Source organism: Mesocricetus auratus, unplaced genomic scaffold, assembly GCF_017639785.1.
Source record: "Mesocricetus auratus isolate SY011 unplaced genomic scaffold, BCM_Maur_2.0 Super-Scaffold_100003, whole genome shotgun sequence".
NCBI classification, from domain to species: Eukaryota; Metazoa; Chordata; class Mammalia; order Rodentia; family Cricetidae; genus Mesocricetus; species Mesocricetus auratus.
The window spans coordinates 48945176-48958251 of record NW_024429188.1 but is presented as its reverse complement, the minus strand read 5'-3'; the positions used below and the strand labels follow the sequence as shown (position 1 = coordinate 48958251).

At 39.9% G+C, this 13076-nt stretch overlaps 1 protein-coding gene across 4 annotated transcripts in view; it reads left to right on the top strand.

Annotated features, from left to right (window-relative positions):
• The window catches only part of Hdac8 (histone deacetylase 8), a 226750-nt gene that overhangs the window by 84314 nt on the left and 129360 nt on the right, over positions 1 to 13076 (top strand). The window contains exon 8 of one of the 4 annotated variants that reach the window (XR_005876782.1): positions 12645 to 12768. The exons of the other annotated variants lie outside the window; for them this stretch is intronic. The gene's annotated coding sequence lies outside the window, so the exon portion shown is untranslated. The remainder of the gene's footprint in view (positions 1 to 12644; positions 12769 to 13076) is intronic. 4 annotated transcript variants of the gene reach the window in all.

The following is a 13076-nucleotide window of genomic DNA, read 5'->3' as shown; positions in this document are numbered from 1 at the left end:
GTAAGGTATTTTTATTACAAGCTTTTGTTCGATTTGATAAACTTCTATCCTGCCTCTCTGTAGTGTAGCAGATGTAAAATTGCCTATTGTTTCTGGAAAATAGATGAGTCAGACACTAATTAAATTCACTGATAATGTTAGCCACAGGTGGAAATGAGGCCAAAGTGGGCTGTTCATTTATTCTTCCTGGTTTGATGTGTCTTTTAAAATATTAAAGTCAAAAGGCTTTAAGAGCCTCGCTATGTAGGATAATTTGGAGGGAGCTATCCTGTGCTTCATTATCTGAGTTGTCCTGAGCCAATAAGCTAACCATGCATGTCTGGAAGACTTGTATGACACTGTAGTGAGAACTGGTATTTTCCTTCACTTAGTCCTTAGGGCCTGAAATGCATGTGGTTAGAGGGGCAATGCAATTTTCACTTCCTTCTCTCATCTGAACTTCACCAAGTAGCCTGCCTCACTGTGTGAAGCAAAGAAGTCTTCACAGGTGATTTTTTTTTCCATCTAAGTCAAGGAGGACATGCTTTTGAGATTCTGTGAAGGGTCACGGTGCTACTCTGGTGTGCATTTTCCCTGTTCTTTTCTTAGTGATGACTGATCCCTGCCCCTGGAGAAAGTGATGCGATTCTCTGGCAACAGTTTAATAGGTTCAAATGCTAGAACATATTCTGAAGCTACCCAGAGGCAAGAAGACCTTGTCCTAAATGGAATCTTGATAATCATAGCCTTTAACGCAGGACTTCTCTGAAAAGGATCCCAAACATGACTATATCTGTGCTCAATGGAATGTTCTAACGTCAAAATTCTATTCCACTGCTCTCTCCACCATGTGCTTCCCACTTGCATTGTAATTCTACCCTCCCCTTAGACTTTAGCTGCTGCCCTGCCCCTTCAGTCCTGCCTTGGAAAACTGTTGACGCTGTACTTTAATGATACGGTTTGAATGGCTACACCTAATACTTCCCTACACCTAGCAGCTACTTTGATGCATGAGCTGTCTTAACTGACTTATGTTGACTTGGACCATACAGAGGTTCAGTTAAAGCTAGATTCCACTACATGATGAAGAAGCTTGGTGCTGAGTTTGGGTGGACCTTCGTCTGCATACACTGCTGCCTATTATAGTATCAGGAAAGATCCATATCCACTGGTACTTAACAAAAAGACCTATCACCTAACCAGTTAAGTTAGCAAGTGAACTGGGCGTGGGGGTCAGGGGAGTAGCAGAGAAAAGGGGCGGTGTTTGCCTGGAGATGCTGTGAGAGCAGTTCTGTGAGAGCTTGGGGTGAAGGAGTTTGTGTGTACCAGCTCCATGCAGGAGAATCCCCAGGAGAAGGGGAAATGGGAAGGCAATGGGGGCATCTTAAATGTATGAGGGGTGAAGTAGAAAAAATATCTATCCTATTTAAATATAGGCAAGCCTCACTAACTCAGCCTAATTAGAGGAAAGCCAGTCTGAATCATGGAATATTTTAAATGCATTTTTATTACTTTCAAGCATTGGACATGCTAGTAATTCAAAATAGACTAACAGCATAGAACAGCACCTCAGGGAAGGGGCTTTAAGAATCATTTGTAATTAGCATATCAATTATTTGTATGTAAGTGGATGTGCACAAAGTGCATAAAAAGTTTATTCTCCTAAGTAGGACAAACATTCCCCAGTGCAATCCTGTTTACACTATTAATTTGCTTAGCCAGCCCTTTTTGTGCCAAGATAGATGTATGTAAGAAATGCTTATTTCCTCAGGGAAGAATGAATCGCTTCCCTGTGTTTAGTCCAGTAACTAAGAAGCTGAGCGCCACTTGATTGGTTTGGGATTTCCAGGATATGGAGTTTTGAATTTGCATACAGACTAGAGAGATTTCATATGGAGAAGATCTGGCAGCTATTGCCAGAGACCCAGTTTCCCCATCTGGATTTCATTGAAGTGATCTGGATTTCATCAAGCAACAGGACACTGATCCTAAATGATCCACCAGACACTCCAACATAGACATGTTTAAAATACATCCTGCCCGAGAAAAATAACTGCCAAAATATGATAAGTTGAAGTTACTCTATGTGCAGTACTTAAAAGTAATAAAAATGCATTTCTTTTTAAGTCCCACAAAAACCATGCAATATCAAGTTAATGATGAAAATCAATCCCCAAACTTTTTCTTGCACACCTCATTGTGTGACAGCATTGCACAGATTTCCAATCATCTGGGAGAAGATATTATATTGTGATGAGCTGTACCAGGTGCTAACTATATGGCAGGATTTCAGCTTTGAATCTTAGTGAGGCCGTCCCGAGTAAAACAGGGTGAGGGAAGGTCTAGGGGCATGTTTATTGTTAACAAGTCATTATTGTCCACATAAGTTTGAAAAGCTGTGCAATTGCACTGAAGAAGAGGTTTTATAGGGCAGGAAGAAATATGATTAGGAAATGAGAAGCAGAGATATGTGCCTCTATTTTACTCTACACAAATTAGACTGTGCTCTGGGTAAATTGTGAGTTGTTCAAGGTTTAGCTAGAGAATAGAAACAAGTGTGGAGAACATAGGCATGAGCAGTAAATATACACACCAATACTGCAACTACAGTTTGGAATGGCTCCAGCTCTCCCCTTTCCCCCAAGGGCATCACTAGCCAGGGTCTGCAAAGGCCAAATAGCTCTTTGGCTTCCAATCTGATTTTTGCCTAAGAAATCAGAGAAGTTGGTTTCAATTTTAATAATATATTCTTCCAACCTCTATATAACAGAAAGGCACTTGTGTTTCTGCCCCCTCTTAAAGTGAATTTTGTGTTTGGTGAAAGGTAATAGATTGGCAGCACTGGAAAATGAATTACTGTATTCCCAGAACAGGTATAACCAGGCAGTGACACTATGAAATTTCTCTCTGCCTTTGGGGACCATTAGAGTACTATGCAGGAAGTCACTGCTATGGTGTGCTCTGCTGAACTTGACAGTATCCTAGTGGGCTTTAAGAATTAACATAGCACTCGAAGGGCCTGACTTAGGGCCATTCATTTATTCATTCAGCGTTATGCAGTGCTTACTATGTGCCTGGTTCTGGGAGAAGACATTCACAAATGTTGTATCATTTAATCTCCACAATAGCCTGTGAGAGGGAGAATATTATTCTTGTTTTATAGAGAAAGAAAACAAGGTTCAAAAAGCAAAGCAATCTGTACCGGATACCATGCACACACTGGATCCAGGCTCTTCCAACTCTGTGCCAGTGTTCTCCCTGAACTACATGCTGTGGAGATTACAGAGGGGGACTGAGGAGACGTGCTCGAACAATATGACACAAAGCCGAATGTAATTTGCACCGTGAGCACTCCTGGAGGTTTCAGAGCAGTGAAATGACCTATCCCAGATCACATCAAGGGCTATTAACACAGTGAGCCTTAGGATTCATATCCTTTTAGTCTTCTAGACCTGTCTCTGCCCAGCCCACCACCTGCTCAGATAATGTATACCCTGCTTGCTTGTGGGTCTGGCCTTTCAGGATGAAAAGATCCTGAGAACCATGGGACTTAGTGGCGATACCATTGGATTCAAATTAAAATTTGTATAATAATTCTAGCTCTGACGATTTAGTCCGGGCCACTGGTAGGTCCTTTAATTCTGTATGACTCACTTTTTCTTGTGTAAATGAGATTGGTTTACTTCCAAGAGGTACAGCAAGAGATAAGTAATAATACACTAAAAATAGTGCACAGCCTTTTCTGTTACCAAGGTGAAATATGTTTAATGAGTAGAAGTCCTTACTACAAGGCCAGCTAGAAAGAGGTACCAGTTAGAATCTATGGTTTTATGTAATGGTTTGGAAATGAGAGAAAAGATGTCCCTTTAAAGTGCTACAAATCTACATCATGAAATTTAAAAGAACAAAAGTTGTTTGTTGGTTGGTGGGCTTGGGGAGTTTCAGATTTGGTTTTTCTTTTATAGGTTTGGGTGTTTTAGATGTCTAAGGGACCAGTACAGCTTTTCTGGTGCTAAAAGCAGAGGAAAAAAAGCATAGGAAATTGAATGCTTTCTGGATGTGTCCAAGAGGCACCCATGGCCCCCAGTGAAATGACACATCATCGTCACTGCAGGGAGCCCCACTCTAATTCCTTCCTCCCACAACTATTTGTAATAGATCTGAAGTCACTGAGGCATTTGCCATATGCTGAGTCCCCTGACAGCGTGAGTCCTTGCAGAATGAGTCAGCAGTACCTGAACTGAGACAGGATTGAAAGGATGGAGAAAACACATACACACGGGGACTGATGAGCAATTCTTTCAGTCCTTCATACAGCCCTCTTCTGAATCCCATTAAATGCAGTGAGTTTAGTGTTTATATCTTAGAGAGGAGCTTGGCTGCTGGCAAGACCTTTATCCCAGGCTGACTGGGGAAGCTTAAAGCATTAGTTATACTCTCCCTCTGTGACCGACTAAGAGCTTTGTCAACTCTTAAGTTTCTCTTTTTTTTTCATTTTTAGTGAGGGAGTCTCTAGATCAGTGGTCCTCAACCTTCTTAATGCTTCAGTCTTTTAATACAGTTCCTCATGTTGTGGTGACCCCCAACCATGAAATTTTCATTGCAACTTCATAGCTGTAATTTTGCTAGTTATGAATCATAATGTAAATATCTGGTATGCAGGATACCTGATATGCGACTCCTGGGAAAAGGTCCTTTGTCGTGATATGCAGGTTGAGAACTGATGCTCTAGAGGGTGTTGATTGTACTTGTTAGAAAACATGACAGATGCTTGCCTGGCTGAGCTGAGATACAAGCTAAAAAGTCAGGAGATGGGACCTGCTGGCAGCCTGTCTCTATCATAAACCTGCCTAGGCAGACAACTTAGGGTTACCGTGTCATGCCAGCAGCCATGATCATGACTGTAACAGTCAGCCTGGAGGTGAGAATTTTAGATTCACAATTCCTTAGCAAACCAGTAATAAATACATGCTCTCCAAACCCACAGCACCACCAACACCACTCATCTCCTGTCCCCACTCCAGTGCTGGAGGGAAAATGGCACCAGTGAGTGACGTCAAGGGTGCAGAGCAGAAGCTGTGGGCGAATGTCTCAAAGCTTTGGGGGCTTCTCTTTTACCTGCAAGTATCATGCCTGTCATCAACCCTAGCTTTTTTCCTCCTCAGGCTCCAACATCCTCCCCCAGATTAAGGTCTGCTGAAGTTTCTGTGCCTGCTTCTCCTCCTCATTTGCATAGCCCCCTCTGAAAAACCAGACTGAAGACTGGGGGAATCAGGTTTCTCATCAAGAAAACTGCATTTCAAATGAATGTCTTGTGTGTTTATAAGGAAGTTACTAATGTAGTGTAATAAAATGCCTGTCTCCCCCTCCTTTCTGGGGAAGAGATTTTATACTTTCATAAGAACCTAAAATTAATGATTTACACTGTAGGATGTAGCACTGTTACAGCCCTTAGGAAAGGTTTCCCAAAAGCTATCTGGGATGGCATTTCATTCACTTATTCATTTAATGACTATTTATTGAATGCCTACTGTATCTAAAGTATTGATTCTGTGTTCAAGGAAGTTAGGGGAAATTTTAAAGTGTTAGATTGAGATTGATTTTCATATTCACACACATTTGAATAAAATAAAACTGGGAAAGTTGTAAGAGCCATGAAATTTAGGATGCTGTGGGCATTCAGATGAAATAAATCCTTCAGAAAAGGGCTTAATTAAGGAGGTAACATTTGATCTGGGTTCTAAAGGGTCCCTAATTACTCTGTCTTTACAAAGTGTGCAAATGTGTATGCATATTTATAAAATCTGGGTCAAGTTTGAATATACAGAAATTGTAAGGAAGGATGTTCTGTAGAGAGGGAGCAGTAAGATCAGAGTTGGAAGAAGCCGCACTGTGTATGGAGAATAGCAGTGGTTTAGTTTGACTGGACTGTAAAGTGAATGAGAGACAGAAGTTACAAAGACTAGAAAAGAGGGTGGGAACTACACCGTGGATGATCTCGAATTCATTGCCACAAAAATCTGTGCCATATTCTTGTCAGCATTAGGCAAACTAGTGAAGGTATTAAAATGAAGAAATGATAAAATCAGAGTTTACCTGAGAAAATTAGTACTCAAAAATAATATTCTAAAGTGACAGTGCTGATGTGTGAAACAAAGTGGGTACCATAGCTGGCACATGACCTGCTACGTTATGGAGTTCAGGAATTCATGGAAGCGGGTAGACTGTAATAACGTAGAGGTTCCACTGTGGTGCTAGGTTGGACCTCTGCCACTTAACAGATGCATGGTACTGTATGGACCCCTAAACTTCACTGTGCTGCAGTTTCCCCAACTAGAAAATATGCTTCATGACCCACCTGTCTTATAATCGTTATGAGGGTTAAATGTGCTAATATGTATCAAGTGCATAGAACCATACCCTGCTCTGGGTAATGCCTTCAAAAAATGTTAGCTACTGGTATTTTCTCCATTCATGGAGGAGATGGAATTTGGGATATCCTTTAAAGGATGAGTGTGGCTATAATGTGGACATGGAAAAAGGTGACTTTTAGCCACAAGGCAGCATGTGACAAAAGGCGTACTTGTATGAAGACGTAAAATGAGTGAGGTAACCAGTTTGCCTGTGGGATGACATATCTTAGGTCAAGGGATTATTGAGTAATAGGATTTTAAAAGTAAGCCAGAGGTAGATCAGGGACTTTGAATCATAACCTAAAGTGGAGGGACATTGAAGGATTTGGGGAGAGGGCAAGTAACTTGATCAAAATTTTCCCTAAGGAAAACTGACTATTTGGTAATTTGCGTGAAGGATTGGACAAGGAAGAGACCTTAGGCAGGGCAAGTTGTTGGGAAGCTATTGGTGGATCCACTGTGGGTCATAAGGCTGGATTCCAGTGTGCTATGAGAGTGAGAGAGAGGCTAATGATGAATAATAGGAGAGGAACTGGGTGGGGGACCTCACAGAGGCTTCATGATTTTGTAGATGAGAGGCTGAAGGTGTGATCATCATTAATTGACACAGGAATTACAAGAAATAAGATGACAGGTTCAACATGGTGCAAATGGAGCTGTAAATCACAGTTCCTCTGCACAAGCTGACAGGCTGGTCCCAAAATTTATATGCAAATTCAACTGGAAATAGCCCAGACAGTTATGAAAAGAAAGGACAAAGTTGGAAAACTCATAGTTTCTAGTTTTCAAACTTAACTACAAAGTTACAAAAATCAAGAAGTATGATGGTGACTTATAGGCAGTTGTATAGATGAATGGAACTGAGTCCAGAGATGAGAAATCACCCTCCATATTTATAGTTACATGATTTTATATATCGCAGTCAAGGTCACTGAGTGGGACAACTGAATAGCAACATGTAAAATGATGAAGTTGTATCTTTACACAATATAAAACAGTTGACTTAAATCCAATCTAAGTATACATCCTAAATACTATAAAACTATTAGAATAAACATAGATTTATGACCTTGGATTAAGGGATAGTTTCTTAGATATGACACCAAAAACACAAGCAACAACAACAAAAATGGCTAAAATAGACCGTTGAAAGTTAAAATTTCTTTCTTTTTTTTCTTTTTGGTTTTACGAGATAGGGTTTCCCTGTATTGTTTTGGAGGCTGTTGGTCCAGCCCAGCCTCGAACTCATAGAGATCCACCTCCCTCTGCCTCCCTAGTGCTGGGATTAAAGGCGTGTGCCACCACCGCCCTGCTCTTTTTTTCATTTTTGAGATTATAGTATAGTTACAACAATACCCCCTTCCCTTTCCTCCCTCCAACCTCCAGTATACCTCCCCTTGCTCTCTTTCAAATTCATGGCCTCTTTTTTCACTAATCGTTATTACATGCACGTATGTTCAAGCATATACATATATATTCCTAAATATAACCTGCTCAGTCTATATAATTTACTTGTATGTATGTTTTCAGGTCAAATTTGTGCTTCAAGTGACACTATCAAAACAGTGCAAAAGTAACCCACAGAATGGGACTGAATACTTGTGAGTCATGGATCTGATAATGGACTGATGCCTGGGATATACTGAGAAATATTACAATTCAGTGGTAAAAAGTCAACTCAGTTTAATTTTTTTTTTATTTTTCAAGACAGAATTTCTCTGTGTAGCTTTGTAGACCAGGCTGGCCTCAAACTCGCAGAGATATACCTGCCTCAGTCTCCCGAATGCTGGAATTTAAAGGTGTGTGCCTGTTTAAAAATGGGCAAAGGATTGAAATGGACATTGCTTTAAAGATGTCCACATGGCTGATAAACACATAAATAGATACTCAGTTTCATTAGTCATCAAGGAATTAGTTACAAATGGGGGCCATAGTGAAAGGCAGGGCTGTAGCTTTGTGGCAAAGCTTAGGCAGGAGGCCTGAGGTCTCTGGTGTTGATAGCTGACATGGTATATCTTATCCATTAAGGTTTTAAACATATATATGTAACAACAATTAATGTAAAAAGAAGCCATGAATTTGAAAGAGAACCAGGAAAACTTGGAGGTAGAAAGGAGGGAAAGAGGGAAATGATGTAATCATATTATAATCTCAATAAATAATAAAAAAATTAAAAGAAAAATGTAAGTTTTGACGGAGAATCTTATAGTAAATAAGTTAAAACAAAGTGTAAGAACAATGTACATGAAATGAAAATATTTTTAAGTATTTACTTTATTTTCTAAAAATATTTTAGTTCTTGAAAAAAAAGAATAGCTGTTTTAATTTAAAATAAACCAAGACAGAAAATAAGTGTTGACAAGAACGTAAAGATATTTGAACACTCAAACACGACTGATAGAAATGTAAAATGATGCAGCCACAATGGAAAAAAAGGTTTGGCATTTCTCAAATGCTTAAACATAGAGTTATCACATGTCCAATAAACACACACACACACACACACACACATTCAGGAGAATTTAAAACGTGTCCACACAAAAATCTATGCATGAATGCCCACAGTTGCATTATTCATATTAATGAGTAGAAATTACCCACATATCTGTGATTTTATGAATAGAGAAGCACACAATGAAATATTTGTACATAAAAAGGAATGAAGAGCCAGGTGTAGTGTTGCGTGCCTGTAATCTCAACCCTTGGGAGATAGAGGCAGATTCAGGAGGTGTTCAAGGCCATCCTTGGCTACATAGTGAGTTTTAGTCCAGCTTGAACTACCTAAGACCCTTTGGCCCTATGTTAATAATCCCCACCAAAGAGAATAATATGATACTAGTTCATGTGATAACACAGATGAACCTTGAGAACACTATGCTAAGTGAAAGAATCTAGACACAAAAGACTACATATTTTATGATTCTACTTATATAAGGTCAAATTTAGATAAATCTATAAAAATAGAAAGTAGATCAATGCTTTCCAGGGTTTGTGGTTTGGAGTATGTTAAATGAGTAGTGACTATTTGTGGTCACAAGGTTTCATCTGGGCATAATGAAAAAGTCCTAAAATGTGTTGTAGTTATGACTACGCAATTCTGTGACTACAGTTAAAAAACAAATTTATACACTTTAAATGGAGGAATTGTATAATATGAAAATATCAGTTGTTTTAAATATACTTTGTGTGTGTGTGAGAGGGGGAGAGAGAGAGAGAGAGAGAGAGAGAGAGAGAGAGAGAGAGAGAGAGAGAGAGAGAGAGAGAGAGAGAGAGAGAGAGAGAGAGAGAGAGAGAGAGATCACTAGAGGTCATCCTCTGGTATCTCATGAGCCCTTGTGTTTTTGAGACAGGTTCTCAGTGAAACTGTAGTTTGCAAATGAGGCTAGGCTAGCTGGTGAATAAGCTGCAGGAATCCTCCTGTTTCTCCCTCCCCAGCATTGGATTACAAGTACTTGCCACCACACCTGGCTTTTTCATGAGTTCTGGAGATCTTTCATCCTCACCAACTAAACTGTTTCCTTAACTCCTGTTTTAAGTATACTTTCAAAATATCTATTACTGGAGTAGTACACACTGGAGAGAGCAACTGGAGATCTTTGAGTAGAACCAGCTGCCAGATGCTTCTAAGGACTTTGAAAGGCTGAGAAAAGGCTTTTGGATAGGTAACTCAGTCAGCTCTCTCCCTGAGAACGCAAAGTAGACTGCAAGAGATATAGGGGACCATGACATTGATAAAACTTTGGCAGTGCTGATGCGAGGATGAAACACAGACTGTTTGTTACTCAAAGGAAGTGAATCCTTTGAAGTGCAGGAATAGAAGATGAGAGAAATAGCCCTTAAAGCAACAGGAAAAAGAATCTAGAACCCTGCGAAGGTAGCTTCGTGGAGAAGGAATCTAGTGGAAGACATTTTCAGGTAGAGACAAATACAGGAATGAACTCACTACACCGAGCCTCAACCACTTACCTCAAGTACAAGGTAGAAAATGGTTGAGCTTGAAAGATTCACCTCAAACTTTTTATCAGCAGTGAAATTACCCATGGAGAGGAGGTAGAGTTGAGGGGGGCTCTCATTTGTTTAATAACTTTTGTGTTTGATAATTGGGGGTAGGGCGGGTTTGTTTTCTGACAGGGACTTCCTGTATGGCTCTGACTGATCTAGTGATCCCTGTGTGAGCTGGCCTCACGATTGCATAGCTCTTCCTGCCTCTGCACTACCACACCCATCTTGTGTTGAGGTTTTTTTTTAATATATTAAGAATGCCCTTTCTTCTTACTATATTTTTCTTTTGAGGCAGGCTCTTACCATGCAGCCCAGGCTACCCTCACATTCACTATCCTGCTGAGAGTTTTATTAGAATAGATGTTGTAAGAAATGCAATTGTTTATCAACTGAAAATGCAATAAAGGATTGCCAAGTTACAGTAACTGAGCGGTCTTTAGTAATCTATAAATGTTGATGAAATTTGATGATCTGGAGTTGTAAACATAAATTGCAGTGAAAACAATTCTTTTGAATTCTCAGCTTACTGTAATAGAAGAGGACAGAAAATGTGTATACCATGGCAAGGCAAAAACGACCATTTGTGAGGGAGTTAAGGATGCTTGTCAGAGTTTCTGAAATCATTAATCATATTCTCTGGAAGAAAACAGATGGGCTGGTGGCTTGAAAACAGGAAGTGATCAGGCAATCAGAGTTCCAACACCAATAAAAGCAAGCACAAGCCAGGCAATTGGTGGCACGTCTTTAATTCCAGCATTGGAGGGGCAGAGGCAGGTGGATCTCATGAGTTCAAGACCAGCCTGTTCTGCAGAGTGAGTTCTAGGACATTGAAGGCTACAGAGAGAAACCCTGTCTGGAAAAACATACACACATGGCAGACAGGGAGATGGAACAAGTACAATAAGGACATGGGAAGACAGAAATCTGTACCAAAGAAAGTACTTCAGAGTTCAGGATCTTAGTTGTAAAATGGTTCCAAGTATTTGCTTATCAAACTACCAAAAGTGGTCATGCTTAGAAATAACTAAAGTGGAGTGCAGACAAACACTACTGTTGTTGAAATCAGAAAGAAAGATAATGTCAGAGAATTAGTACAGTCCTTGGAGAAAAGTGAGGTCATTTTTGTTTTTGTTTTGTTTTCAATTCTGTAAACCCATTTCCAACCTTGTACCTGCCTGGGATATAGAAGGCATTCAATTACCATTTGTTTGCTGGATGGATGGATGGATGGATGGATGGATGGATGGATGGATGGACAGACGGACGAGCAAACATTAAAACAACAGTATTTTAGACTTCTCTGTCTTCTATGCCTACTGAACCATCACCACCATCAGGTCTTTGCCTCTGGCTTCTTTTACCCTATTTGGTTTTGGTTGAGAAAGGGTCTCACTATGTAGTTGCAGCTAATCTGCTAATTCACTCATAGCCCAGGCTGGGCTGAAATACTGGGAAATCCTCTTACTTCAATCTCCTGTGTATTAGGGTTTTAAGTATATGTTATCATCACTAGTATAGGAAATAATAGGTACTTAACTCTTGGTTTAAGTGAGTGAACGAATACTGAACCACAGAGAATAATGACAAGGGAAGAGAAATGTTAAAAATTGAATTTTAATAGTATTTGTTTAATATAAGCAAATGATGTTGACTTCAAAGTGGAGATATGAAGCCAGGTCTACTGGCACAGGTCTATAATTTCAACACTCAGGAAGCTAAAGCAGGAGGTTCCCATGAGTTCTAGACCAGCCTGGACTACATAATGAGACCATATTTCAAAAACCAAAACAAATATATATCTCCCACACCAAAAAAAAAACAATAAGAGGAGGGTATATGAACTAGGAAATGGTAATTTCTCCACATACCGCCCATTCATAGTCCCCTACTCCTAACAATCTGCCTACCCCTCTCAAGTTTTTCCTCAAGTTTTTCCAGACTTACCTGGCCTTACCTCATTCTCATATTGTCCTCATGCCTAGAAAGCTTCTATGTCCCTTGTGTCATTCAGTCTGCTGCTAGGCTTTGTGATTTTGTCCTTATACACAACATCAACAGTCAGAGCTCTTAAGTATAATTTTTAGCAAGATCAGTACTTACAGGGGCTCCCATTTGACTGCCAAATCAAATGAAAACCTGAGTAATTTTCCATGTCCACCATCCAGCTTTCTGTAGATGGAGGTGTATTCAGTGTACAAAATGCCTTACCTTTTTCAAAGCTTCTGATTACTGTTTTCTCTACCCATCCAGAGCCCGTTTCATCAGAACTCCCTGAAGACTCATTTTCCCTACAGCTCTAATGAAGACAACTGTTCCAGAAACACCTCCCTTCCTTTCCTTCCTCTCTCCTAATTACCAGTCATGAACATTATAGGTATCTTCTTTTCTTGGGTATCGCTCCATGTTACTCTATTAATTCTGTCATGGAATTTCCTCTCAAGTCCCTGTCTTTCTTGTGTCAGTGGCCTGTAGATGGTTGTAAAATTAGCCTTCAGTGTATCCTACACTTGAGTTCACTTATCCCCAACACACACAGTGTACACATTGTGTATGTACATGCATACACATATTGTTTGAGATATTTCACACAGTTTATATAAAAGCCATAGAATTTATTTCTGTCTCTATACATCTCTACTCCCAGTTTCTAGCCTGCATGTCACCTCTACTCTCTTCTCTGAA